Genomic DNA, 14,769 nt, shown 5'->3' with positions numbered 1-14,769 from the left:
GTGGCTACTTCCCTGCCAGAACTGTTCTTTTTGGGTGAACCAAACCTACCTGGTTATCAAATTAATCAGTGACAAGTATTTCTTAATTTGACATGTGCTAATTGATGTTTTAATGTTATTGCATCAATTCTCGCGTTTCACAATACGATGCGCCTCCAGCGGTCGCTGGGTCGAGGCCAAAATACGCAGTGCATCATGGGAAAATGAGTTGACATCCAAAGCCCGCTTAATACGAATACAATACAGGAACATGAATTATTGTGGGTTTAAATGTCGTTATAATGATTTTACATGCGAATGCACACTAACACAACAATTTACAACTATAGTAGATCCATTTTCTATCTATTTATCACAGGGAATCCTTCGTGGAGCTGTTTTCAACATATTTATTATCACACTCGCGTGAAAATTCAATAGCAGCTAGAACGGCGATGTCGACTCTGGAGTCAAAAATTTGACTGCCAAAAGCAACCGCTGGCGGCGCATCGTATTGTGGAACGCGAGAATTAGCACCTGTCAAATTCAGAGATAACCTTGTCACTGATTAATTAGATAACCAAGCAGGTTTGGTTCACCCCAGAAGAACTGCTCTGGTGGGGCTTCATGACCAATCGCTAAATATTTGGAACTTATGTAGACAGTGCAGAAAGACCTGTGAGAAAGTCAATAGCACAATATAGCACCAAGCCCTATTGTGCTATTGACTGATTAAAACAGGTGAAAATTAAGATGACAGATATATAGGACCAGTGATTTTGGGTTTTTCACAAGTCTTTCTGCTTCGATATTTTAAGGCACAGTCCACGTAATTGATTATTTGATTATAGCTCACTACCTTGATTAAAATATCTTGTGAGCATGAAACTATACCAAAGATTGTAAACATCTGTGTATTTTGTAGTAAAGTGTTTGTACATTTTGTGTAACATCAAAATAAGATGTTAGAATTAAAGATACTTTCTCACAGAAATTCTCTTCTAACTTTTATTTTGCTTTCTGGTGTAAGTTTCACTATTAAAAAGGGACAGAAATCTTAAGTATGTTTATGTGGGTTCAACAACCATGCGAGTGAAAATTAAAGGCTATCTGTGATCCTAGCGAAAGTGTTAAAAATAAATTTGGATAAGTCAAGAAAATTGTCATAATATCTGTTTATTTCACACAACAAATTTGGCAAAACAGAAGAAAAAGGTAGTCAGTGCTGATTATTTTTACAAGGCAAAAAGCAACTTTTCTAGGCATTTTAACATTCAGGAAAACGTTTCCTTTTCCCGACACCAAGACCTGTTGAATGTTTGAAGGTGCAACATTAACCTTAAGGCATGATGTTTTACCGTCGTGTTCAGAAATTTCAATCATCATGACAAGTTGATGACTCGTAAACAAATTGTTTATGAGTTTTTGGGTTTTTTACCAGTATTTTATCTCTGACTCGGATTACCTTGGTAGATGAGGCTATCGCTTTTCGTTCATAATATCTAAGTGGAACAAATTTCACTGGGATTATGAGAAAAATATGAGCTTTCTCTTGATGCCAAAATCTTCAAGTTTGATAGGATGAGTGAGCTGTGAGGGGGAGGGGTGGATCTGTCCATCTGGTCACACCCCTTTACAGGTATGTGTAATGTGTTGCAATCATATCCGTATGGGATACAGTGACAAAACTTTGGTAGGGTGAAGCAGGGCCAGAGGTTCTTGACATTAGTAGATTTAAACTTCTCCGATGTCCATTTACCCATACTCTAGTTTATTTATACAATATACCCGGATTTGTATTTGTACAATTAATAAATTTTTAACATCCAATCTTTTTCAGTGACCATACTCCCTCGGTCCAACCAGTTTTACTTTCGTTTGGTTCATCCAGAGATGCCCTGTCTTCCGCTGTAAAGCGGAATACTGCTTTAAAAAAAAAAATTTACAAGTTTTTAAATGTTTTTCCTACCCTTATACACAAACTCTAATCCACCCCCAAACCTTACTACATGTATACAAACCCACCCAAGTCCAACTAACCTTTAATCTAACCCAAAACCCTTGCCCTTACCCCCAAAAGGGAATTGGGGGAGAATTGATTTCACCTGAAATTCGGACCTATATTTAATGTTTTTAAATGCATGAATGTTTTAATTACTTTATTTTGCCTCATTTCATCGAAATTGTTGTTTTTATTGCTAACAAAATAAAAGAAAAACCTTTCCTATAATTTAGGAAATGTTTTTTCTTCTAAAATTCGAAAAATACCAACAAAAAAAATACATTCAAGTGCACAAGCTTTTTCCTTCTGGGTAAGAATTTTTTTCTTAAATGCAACAGCTTTTTTCTTGCAGGTTAGAAATTCGATAAATAGGTCATCATATAAAAAATGCATGCATTTCATTTCATTTCATTTTATTTGCCAGATAAAAAACATTAAACATACAGTAAAACACATACAATGATTGCACAATATTAAAAGTATATAACATTTTCAATTGACCAGCAATTAACATGAGTTATTTTCAAATAGGAGTTATTAAATGGCAAGACTCCAGTCCATTATGAGGAATCCAAGACTCCCTCGGTGTGCAAAAACAGGAGAACAAGACACAGAGCCTCTGGCAGGGATAGCCAAGAGTAACAAAAGTCACTTTCAAAGTGGCTAAACCTAAAAACTCTGCAAAAACAACACAGCAAAACAGAGATCACACATGAAATACAGCAAGATAATGTAAGATAGTAAATGTAAACCTGTATTTTAGCTAGAGTATCTCGAGCTAGATCACACCGAAGGAGACAGGATTCCTCCCCATGAACTAGAGTGGCGTAAATAAATAAACTAAACATATTACATAAGAAACACTCGATAAAAAATCAATTCCAGCTGAGATTTTTGAAGTGCTCTTTGGAATTTGTTAAAAACCCATTTAAACTGAAAAGAAGTTGATTACGGAGATCTTGAGGAAGTTGATAAAAAAAGCAGGAAATCTGTTGAAAACAGTGAATTTAAAACCATCTGTGCGAGCATAGGTGTGACTAAATGTTAAATTCTCGTTATGGCGGGGATCTCTGGGGATTCACTGAGATAAACTTAAAGGGATTGATATCATACCTCCCATACAAACATTTTGAAACAAAGGACAAAGCAAGGTAAATATATCTGTTACCAGAGAAGATGTAACTCCTCTGCTGTTACGCATAGAAGATAAACCAAGCATTTCTAATCTGAAATTGTAACTAAGCTCCCCCCGGGGAGCAGGAACACAAACACGAGCCAGAAGTTTTTGAGTTTTTTCAAGTGATTTTAAATGACCAATTTGGTAAGCCACCCTGGTATTCCGTATTCCAAGATGGGTCTACATAATGCATGGACCTATTTATCAAATTTCTAACCTGCAAGAAAAAAGCTGTTGCATGTAAGAAAATAATTCTTATCCAGAAGAAAAAAGCTTTTGTACTCCAATGTATTTTTTTGGTATTTATAAAATTTAATTTTTTTTTTTAATTTCCAAAATTATGTGAAAGGAAAAAAAGTTTTCATTTTGTCGATTTTGATGAGATGAGGCTAAATAAAGCAATTGAAACTTTATTAATATACTAGGCGGTTACCCATATTTGGCTGTTCTCGACTGGCCGCAATTTCCTGGCTGATGGTGACTGTACCCACGAAGTTTCATGCCCATATGACAGTTTTTACTAATTTGACATCTGGTGACCCCAAAATGACCTTCCAAAAATTTGGCTCTAAATGTTACTGTACCTACCAAGTTTCGTGCCCATATGACATTTTTTACTAATTTGACCTCAGATGACCCGTGGGTGACCTCAGATGACCCCAAAATGACCTTACAAAATGTTGGCTCTAAATGTTGTCCGTACTCACCAAGTTTCATGCCCATACGACAGTTTTTAGTAATTTGACCTCAGATGACCTGTGGGTGACCTCGGATGACCCCCAAATGACCTTCTAAAATTTTGCCTCTAAATGTTGTCTGTAGGCCTACCCACCAAGTTTCATGCCCATACAACAGTTTTTAGTAATTTGACCTCAGATGACCCGTGGGTGACCTCGGATGACCCCAAAATGACCTTCCAAAAATTTGCCTCTAAATGTTGACTGTACCCACCAAGTTTCATGCCCATACGACAGTTTTTAGTAATTTGACCTGGGTCACATGACTTAACAAACATAAACTTCTTCTTGCCAGGACAGAACTACACCCACCCACCGAGTTTGAGCCCCGTACGACCTATGACGGCCTCACATTAGCAGTCACAGACAAACAGAGAATAGCGTATTATAATATAGAGATATTCATGCATTTACTAAACATGCTAAATATTAGACCCTCCCTCGGGTCCATGGAGAACGACTGGTAATGTAGATTACATAGCATTAAAAATCAACCCAAATCAGCGTTCAATGGACTTTCGCGTTCACTTATAATACGAGTATATTTCTATATTGCTGCATGGTTGACTGTGGTGGGTGTAAATTAGTGGCGTCGATTTGTGGATGAAGAGGAATGGGTTTTTGGCGTTGAAGAAAATAAGGGGGGTTACAGGACTTTGGCATTTTTTCATAGGGCATTATGAAATTATTTATTGTTACATTATCCAGAGATGGACTCGAACCGAGACTGGGAATCAGCAGCGTTCATGGACTTTCGCGTTCACTTATAATACGAGTATATTTCTATATTGCTGCATGGTTGACTGTGGTGGGTGTAATTAGTGGCGTCGATTTGTGGATGAAGAGGAATGGGTTTTTGGCATTGAAGAAAATAAGGGGGGGGGGGTTACAGGACTTTGGCATTTTTTTCATAGGGCATTATGAAATTATTTATTGTTACATTATCCAGAGATGGACTCGAACCGAGACTGGGGGCCAGTCTAGCTAAATATAGGTCTGATTCTGGGGTAACATCAATTTCACCTCTAATTCCATTTTGGGGTTTGGGGCAAGGGTGTCAGGCTAGTTATATAGGCCTATATGCAGGGGCGTAGCCAGCTTTTTTGGTCGGGGGGGACAAAATAAAAATTCGGGGGCACAAAATTGCAGTTGCACCATACAATACATAGAGACTGTATGTCTTCGAGCTTCCAAAAAAGGCTATATTGGGACGATGTGCGCACAGCGCGCAAAAATTTGGCATTTTATACTATTTTTGCCCATTATCAGGATGGAAAGGGGTTTCTCTTAACAATGCGCGCGCGTAGCGCGCAAAATTTTTGTATTTTACATTATTTTGGCCCATGATCGGGCTGAATTTTGGCAGAAAAGGGGCTCTATGCCCCTTTTCTTTTCCTTTGCCCTCCCGATTTTCCCTTTCATTTTTTGTCAGAGGGGCACTTTTTTCTTTCACTTTTTGTCAGGGGGCAGTCTGCCCCGCTGGCAATGTGACAATGTGCGCAAACAGCGTGCAAACATTTTGTATTTTACACTATTTTGGCCCATGATCAGGCTGATTTTTGGTAGAAAAGGGCTCCATGCCCTTTTCTTTTCCTTTGCCCTCCTGATTTTCCCTTCATTTTTGTCAGAGGGCACTTTTTATTTCACTTTTTGTCAGGGGAACTCTGTCCCCCATATCCTACCTCACCCCTACCCAATATATCGCCAATCCTACTCTCGCACCACCATGATACCCCACCCCTTATACTCGCCTCTATACCTTCACCACACCATATCCCACCCCTACCCTAGTCTCCGATTATTATCCTACCTTTGCCCACCTTTATCCCACCACACCGTATCCCACCGCTTACCCACTCTACACTCTACACACTACCCCAACCACACCTTTATCCCGAACATCTCACCTCACCTCTTACCACACCCATCCCAAACCCCAGCTCTACCCTTACCCCCAGTGGCAATGGAGGTATTAAATTTCATGGGGGTCGGGACGCATATTTTGTTCCGGGTTTACTGGGACTTCTTCATGAGGCACGCGAAAAATATCTATTTCAGACTAGTTTACGCCCCAAATGAAGGTGTGTTTTGCTATTTTATGGGCCAACTTTGCACTTCTACCCTATTTGGGCCCAAAAATGCTCGAACTGCAGGATGGGGATGAGTAATGGTAAAGGCACGGGTAGGGGTAGGAACCAAGCAAACACAAAACATTTTCGACATTATTTGCAAAGGTTAGAAAAGGTTGTCAGAAAACGGTTAAATGTCAGGTTATATAAGGGGTATATTAATAGGATATTAAACGTTTTCATAACGTTCAAAAACATTTTGTTGAAAACTTTAATATACTGCAAAATATTCCAACATAGGCCTATTTTTATTTTTAAAGTGTTGACAAAATATTTGGGAAAAAATGTTTGCAAAAAAATATCTTACAATAACATTTGGACAGCATTTTAGAAATGTTTTGTTGTGTTTTCATATTTAACGTTTTAAGAACGTTTTCATGATCTTTATATAACCCGATATATTATAATGTTATTAAAACGTTTTTGCCAAAACCAAAACTGGGCATAATAACCCGTTTAAAACGATTTAAAATGATATTGGTGATGGTGTTGAATGATGATATTGATAGGCGTAGATCCCGGGATAGGGATGAATTCCAATATTTTGATAAGGGATAGGGGGGTCGAGATACAAGCACACCCCCTCCCCCATGTTGAGTTTGTTGACGCCTATACGTAGGTTTCTGACCATATTATATAACCTCATAATTGTTTGACTATTGTAGCCTAAACCATAAAACTCACGATCTGTCGAAAAAGGTGCAGGATATACTTTTTCCAACCACACAATGTCAAAAAGAAATCTACGCCATTTTGATGGTGATATGATGATAATGCCATTGACTTTAATGTTAACTTTTAAAGGCAACATCAACAATGGATGATACCATAAATTTACAAGGTCATCAGAGCTAGAGCTCTAATTCATTCTGATGACCTATTACATCATGCTTATACCCTGATCACATCATCATCCACGGTCATGGGCGTCAATGCGGGGTAGGGGGAAGTGCCCCCCCCCCACCTTTCGGCAAAATGATCCATTTTCTGTTCATTTCAGCCAATTTTTTGACACCTCAGGCCTATCCCCCCCCCCCCACACACACACCCCCACACACATTTTAAGCCTAATGTCCACGGTGGATTATTTGACGCTAATTTTCCCATATTTGCAGCTCTATATTCTGTTCGGTAGTCACCTAGCTATTCTGCTATTCTGCCCTCTGCAATATCCACATCAAAGAATTCTTGCAAATATTTATTACGACCCCGATTTTTTTGTTTTGTATTAACAATGAGGAATCTTGCATGGAAACCAGCGGAACCTATCACTGCTATCAGCAGTAGATAGCAGAAAAAGGTCTCGCAACCCTCTCTGGTTTACGAGTCGCCTGCATTGAAGTTTTGTGGATGTCTCGGGAGGGGCTAATGAAAAGGGTTTCCATTTCCGAAATAGATGCATATTTTATTGGTTTAATTAGTATAATCTGAGACTGAACAAAAGGGAAATTACGAAAAGAGAAATAAGTGGACGCCGGAGAGCTAGTGGGTAATAATGAGTGAGTATAATGAAACAACAACAAGATACAATAAATAAATAAATGAAAACATATAACTAAATCAATCAATAAATACCATAAATATATAGTTAAATTTAATCTTTCATTCATTCATTCATTCATTCAGTCAGTCATTCAGTCAGTCAGTCAGTCAGTCAGTCAGTCAGTCAGTCAGTCAGTCAGTCAGTTAGTCATCCACAAAAAGTATAATTCAAATATTTAACACTAGTCTTATCAACTTTTTAGAAACAAAAACATCGCTATTTATGCGGATTTTAAAAACTATTATTATTATTATTAATTATTATTATTATTATTATTATTATTATTATTATTATTATTATTATTATTATTATTATTATTTCATACAAAAGTATGTAGACTTGAAGACAACGGTGACGATGGTGAAGTCAAAACAGGATAATGAATTGATAATGATATGGTGATGGAGGAGGAGGAGAAAGATAATGATGATATTGATGGTGATGATGATGGTGATGATGATGATGATGATGATGATGATGATGATGATGATGATGATGATGATGATGATGATGATGTTGTTGCTGTTGATGACGATGTTTATGCTGATTATTGCGATGATGATAAATATGATGATGGAAATGCCAATGACAAAATCATGTCATCCAGTCAATAGATATGTGCCCATAAAACCAAGAAAATATCAACCATGAAGAAAATTTAGATACCAGCATTATTACACCCTTTTATCATTCCATTTGCAGGTGTAATGGCCTCACATAAGTGTAGGATAATACCTTGATGTTTCACCTTCTTGCAAATAAACAGTGATGCGTGGGCGATGACATTTCGATTCCGTGGGTGTCTTCCTAGAAGTTGGGTGCTTGTATAAGGGTTGCTATACGCATCTCGGCTCGCTCTCTGGGATTTGCGGTTGAAAACAACCTCATCAGCTCTGTCGAAAAAAGGGTTCAGTACACCCAGAGTGGTAAAAAATATTACATTATTAAAATGGATGACAGCTTTTGAGGATAAATTAGATATGTGTTTTGCACTGAAGCTTTTTTGCGTCAGCTAATTCAACGTCATAATTACTTTTTTTGTTTATGGTGTAGGGTGATTTAAATGTAAAGTTGTTTTGAGCAAAGAAAATAATGATAACATTTCTATATTGTTTATATTATAATCAGAAGATTTGTTTAGTTTTATATCCACGGTCATTATTTTAAAACTAACTTACTCTTAATATAGTAAATTACTCAGTTGTATAGGAGCATGTATCATACTCAGACGTTATTGTTCTGGTTTATGCCTATAATCATAGTGTCACACCAAAGCTTTTTGTGCAGTCCTATCATAGTGTAAATACTCGGGGTAAATACCAAAGATTTCTGTGTTTTTCAGTCCATGATACAAATAATATATGACTAAATGTTCTGATTTAATAAAAACCCAGTGTTACAGAGCTATGAAAGCAACAGCATAATGCGATACAAGTCCTTCGGATACAAGTCATGCGGTTGTGTTCGCATTGTGTGGTTTATACGGGACGGTGCACAAGCTCTGCTATCTACTGAAGATAGCACACGTTTGAATGCAAAACAAATGAATAAGATAAAAGATGATGACGATAATGATGATGATGAATTGATGATGACTATGAATTGATGTTGTTGTTGTTGTTGATGATGATGATGATGATCATCATCATCATGGTGATGATGAATATGATGATGATGATCATCATCATGGTGATGATGAATAGGATGATGATGATCATCATCATCATGGATCATCATGGTGATGATGATAATGGTGGTGTTGGTAGAGGTGGTGGTGAATGCGATGGCGATAGATGATGATGATGATGATGATGAAGATGATGATGATGATGATGATGATGATGATGACGATGACGATGATGGTGATGATGTTGTTGTTGATGATGATGACTTGGCTCTGTGATGATAATGTTGATGACGTGATGTTGATGATGATGATGATGATGATGATGATGATGATGATGATGATGATGATGATGATGATGATGACGATGACGATGATGGTGATGATGTTGTTGTTGATGATGATGACTTGGCTCTGTGATGATAATGTTGATGACGTGATGTTGATGATGATGATGATGATGATGAATGATGATGATTGGATGATGATGACTTTATGACGATGGCGATGGCGTGACAACACAACATCGCGACAAGATAACGATGAGGAATGATGATGATCATATTAAGTATTTTCATTCACGATCAAATAATTCATAGAGGGCAAATGCAGTTCTGTCTAAAACTCACTTAGCCATGACGTCTTTGATGATGCCCCTGGATGACGATGTCAGGTTGAAAAATAGACGTCATCCAAAATTTGTGTACCTATTTGCAGAAATAATGACGTCATCATATTTGCCGGCCGCCGGTGCAGTAATGGTGGACTGCTAGATTTCTTAGCTGCCGACGGAGTGAAAAAAAATCATCATAAAATTTGTTTGTCGTGGAATAAGACAAAGGTAAACGACGTATTTCGGTTACATGTGGTTTTTAATGATTGTACTCAATATTTTGTATCTGTTTTGATGTCGTGAAAGACTGACAGTCCTCGCAAACAAGAGTAAGCTTATGCCCATCCCATTTAAAAATCACTGACTATTATTTCTATAGCTGGTACTGTAGTCTGTAGCTCTGAGCTTGCATTGCATTGCATGGCTGGTATTGTAAGTTGTAGTACACTGCAATGCACTCGCCTCATAAATGTCAGCACAAGCACTGCACTGGCACTGCACATTATACATGTACATAGGCTTTGATACATATAGCTGATGTAGCTCAGTAAAGTATGTAGTTCACACAAACAATCAAAGTACATCATGCATAGATTCATGACAAATGAAAATAATAAGCTAGCAGCTCATGGTCATGATGGTCATGAATCCTACAATACACCCGAATCACACAGTGTTCAATTCACAAATTTGTTGCTACCATGTACCTGCAGTCTGCACTGGCCTGGTGCATGCACTATGCAGCCTAAAAAAACAACATGTTCTGCACCGGAAATATTGTACAGGCGCAAAGCAGTCAATGATGAATTTTGAAAAAAGCAGGTGTGCTACAAATCGCACTCCTGGAAATAGTCAGGCGAGCTACATGTGTGCTGTTAATTGCACTCGGTAAGGATTTTAGGTGTGCTATCATTTGCACTCGGTAAGAAGTTTAGGTGGGCTATTTGAATTATTGCACTTGATATTCAGATAAGGCCAATTACAATTGATCCTTAGTTTCCTGTTTCCCTCGCGCGTCCAAAATCAAGAATGGAAAAATATTCAATTATTTTATTTTTATTTAGGTATTTTCATCTTTTAATTGACTTTGTAATTATTTTTATTTGCTAATATCTGTTTTTGATCATCTCAACTTGATTATGAATATAAAACAAGAACATTGTAGGGTCCCCCACTAATATTAATGTTAAAAATCAATTATAAAGGTAAAATAATTAAATTCGTAGTCTTAGTCAAAATGACCAAATGGACTGTTGATAATAGTCACGACCACATTTTCAAAATAAAGAAAGTAATAGATAATTAAAAATTAATAGATAATTAATAATTAATAATTAAAAGTCGCCTCGTCCTTTATTTTCAAACTTGAAACAGGAAACTAAGAATTAATTGTGAAGGGCCTAAGAAGCATTTTATGCAAATTTCTCAGCACTGCCCCACGCACCCACTGCATGACATCACGTGCACAGAACTGACGAATCGTGTGCGTAGGATCGGTGAAATTTTTGAAAATTTTGGTAAGAAACACCTCGTGCATATTGTCTGTCTCCGTTGAAAAACTGGATCCTCCGCAGTAAAATCCACCATGACCACTTGAAATAAAGCTTCCAGCAAAGTCAGAAAAAATATACCATGTCCAACAAAAAATTATAACTAGGCCGGCAAAAAACGCAATTTTGAAAAGCGAGATTTCCCCCGAAAAATGGCACAAGAAGCTTTAAAACGCCCGAAAATACGAAAATGCAAAAAAAATCCAAAATGTTGCCTGCCCTCTGTTGTTCAGATTAGGTCAGTTTAAATATAAACAAGACTCACTGAACTGCCGGCGTGAGTCGAAGAAAAAGTGACCAAAATTTGACCTTGAATTATGTTTTATAGCCAAAATATTACAGTAATTCCATAAATATAATGATATTTGGCCTAAACTTGAACTCATTTGAAATGAAATGTCAGGTTTTTATTGAGTAAAGTATGACTTTTCCACTCGTCCATTAAAGCTTGCAATGCTTCTGAATTCTGCACTTTGGCGAAGTTGGACGAACTTTTATGGCATAAAGCAACATTTTTACAGTAAGTGCACTGCTTGGAAACAAGGTGCGCTATAAATCGCACTCGGTAAAGTGATTTAAGGTGAGCTCTATGCGCGTGACCGCACTCGCGCGCCTTAAAATGCATTGACTGCGCAAAGGCAGCGAACAGAGAACAGAACCACATTGAACTATTGCCAAGAACGTAATTTCGTAAAAATTAAGTGTTCAAGATTGCACATTTGTGCAATAGCTAATTATATCCCCAGCTCCACTGATTGTAGGTCCATGGTTCCATACAGCAATACGCAGTATTGCTGTCTGGTAAGCAGGTACGAATAATTCCGTGTGAATTGAGATGTCAGAGCAGGTCAAAGTACTATTTTAGCCTACGTCCCGTATCCTACTATCACTCAAACAAGGAAATCTCTTCACAAATTCACTCACCTTGCGATCCTACATCATCAGTTGAAACAAACATCTAAGTTTCTAAAAACAACTGTCATTCCTCAAAACTACAAGTAACTTCATTAATAAAAAATAAAATCCTACTATTACCCGTTATTGAAAATTTTGTTCGATTTAGGGTTCATACCACTAAATCTGCGTGTGAAGCGGTTTCCGGCAAAAGTTTATCACGACTGTAGTCCCAACTTTGCATACAAATTGTGCAAAATTGGTGCAATGTTAACAATTTTAGTGTTGAAAATCGTGTTTTACTAGACACCAAAAAAAATTAGGTCTTTTTGGGAAAAAAATCCATATCTTCAATATGAAAGGTAAAATTTTTCAATTGACCGTCGGCTTTTCCTCCCTGCTACATACACTTTAAGAATATATCATTAGATTTATATAATTTACTTCGAGGACTGTTATATAAATATCAAATGTTTATAATTTGTCATAAAATTTGAATTATATTATGATTTTCAAAAATGAAAATTATTTGATATCAGAAAGACATGCTTCAGTATTCAGAATGCAATTCGATAGGTCTGAGGTGCTCTCATGTCCCACAAAAATACTGTAGAAAAGCAATAAACGCTCATTTTAGATCCCTTAACTTAAGATGATATCAAATATATATTTCAAAACTAGAGGTAACTCGACTTATGGCCTAAAACGTGACCCCTATTTTGCACGTACATTGTTTTTGTAAAGTCTATGGAAGGCTATTTTGTGTTATGTACCCTTTAAGGAGCAATTCCATGCGTTTTCCGCGCTTCTTTATCTATTTAAAATGCACGCGAAGAAAAGAGGAGGGTCATCAACAAGCTGCGTGCATGGACGCCGCCAGGTTTTTCGCTGTCTGTGCGTTTGCCGCGACTAGGCCTGCTTTTATTTCCCATTTAATAAAAGTTCCGATTTTGGTAGAAGTTTGAAACCTTTTGATATGAATAAATAAGTGTTTCAGAATATTGAAAACATTGTTTATTGGTATTTAAATAACAAAGATGTTTTTCAATTTCATTGTTCTTTTTTAACTAAATTTTATGTCATTTAAATTCAAGTTTTGGCCTTCAATTTTAATAAAATTGCATAAAAATTTGATTTAAGATATCTAAGTTTCTAGTTTGCTTTATTTATACCACTGTCCAGTATTTTAAATTGTTACAACATTCAAAGTTTAATTTATATTAATATTTAATTTCAAAAAGCCATTCGTTACATTTGCTTTTTGGACAAAACGGGTTAAAATCGACGATGGAGGGGGGGGGGGTAGGCATACTTTATTGACATTTCTCGTCTTTTTAAATATTCTGCACGTACTGAGAATGTTTTAATTTTGAAGTTATGCACTTGTAAAAGATGTTCAAAGAACGTTTACTCTTATAGCCAAAATATTAAATTCTCGATCATGAGAGCCAACTTGGGTACGCCCAGTTATTTGCGTCGAGCGTACTACGCAAAGACCGGCGCTTACGGCACAAACACAGCTTTTGAGAATTGACCAATCACACGGTCATTGCTAGGCAAGGTCAAGGTTCGGTCATGCAGGTCGCGCGATCGTGTTATTCTATGAAAAGTACGCTGACGCAGAAGGTACATCCTCTCATGATCGAGAATTTGTTATTTTGTCTATAACATCAATTAATATCTTCATGAAAATGACAAATCAGCAACCATTATGCGTTCATGTGCATCAAAATGACGAAAAATGGCAATTGTCAGCTATCATGCTTGTGTTTGAAATAGATATCCTGTATAAAAGAAAATAACCCAAAATTTCTTTAAATTAATTCAAAATATAGTGAAAAAGATAACAAAATACTTTTTAAGACCTAAATACAATGTTTTAGCCTCTTCAACTTCAAGGGTTCATACCACTAAATCCGCCTGTGAAGCGGTTTCCGGCAAAAGTTTATCACGACTATAGTCCCAACTTTGCATACAAATTGTGCAAAATTGGTACAATGTTAACAATTTTAGTGTTGAAAATCGTGTTTTACTAGAACTTGTGATCTCTACTAATTTGAAAAAAAAAAAAAAAAATTTGAGTGATGTTTACGATGATGAGCGCATGAACACACGAGGTCAAAACGCGGTTAGCAGTCGGACGTAAACACAGGAAAATCGGGCCTTTTATATAGCGCTAATTTTTCAAAAAGTAGTCATTTTCAGATATGTTATGCAGAATTTTGTTCTGATTAAGATGATATCAAATATATATTTCAAAACTGGAGGTAACTCGACTTATGGCCTGAAACGTGACCCTTATTTTGCATGTAAAGTCTATGGAAGGCTATTTTGTGTTACATGTATACATGTACCCTTAAAATCAATGAACCAAAAGAACGCACAAGTCGAGTTCAGTTGACCAAAATGGTAGCTCCTGCCTCCTGGTCACCTCAGATATGACGTCCAATGTATTTATGTGACGTGGTATATCAAAAAGAGACACTTTTGGGCAGGTTATCAATTTTGAGTGTTTTACATA

The 14,769-nt window shown here is 36.8% G+C and overlaps 1 protein-coding gene across 1 annotated transcript in view; it reads left to right on the top strand.

Moving 5' to 3' along the window:
* Nucleotides 1-9,924: 9,924 nt before the first annotated feature.
* Nucleotides 9,925-14,769, top strand: part of LOC140153406 (uncharacterized) — a 95,697-nt gene continuing 90,852 nt past the window's right edge. The window contains 1 exon segment of the mRNA XM_072176163.1: nt 9,925-10,032. The gene's annotated coding sequence lies outside the window, so the exon portion shown is untranslated.

This window comes from Amphiura filiformis, chromosome 1 (genome assembly GCF_039555335.1).
Source record: "Amphiura filiformis chromosome 1, Afil_fr2py, whole genome shotgun sequence".
Classification (NCBI taxonomy): domain Eukaryota; kingdom Metazoa; phylum Echinodermata; class Ophiuroidea; order Amphilepidida; family Amphiuridae; genus Amphiura; species Amphiura filiformis.
The sequence above is the reverse complement of the archived record's forward strand: the minus strand, read 5'-3'. Positions and strand labels throughout refer to the sequence as shown.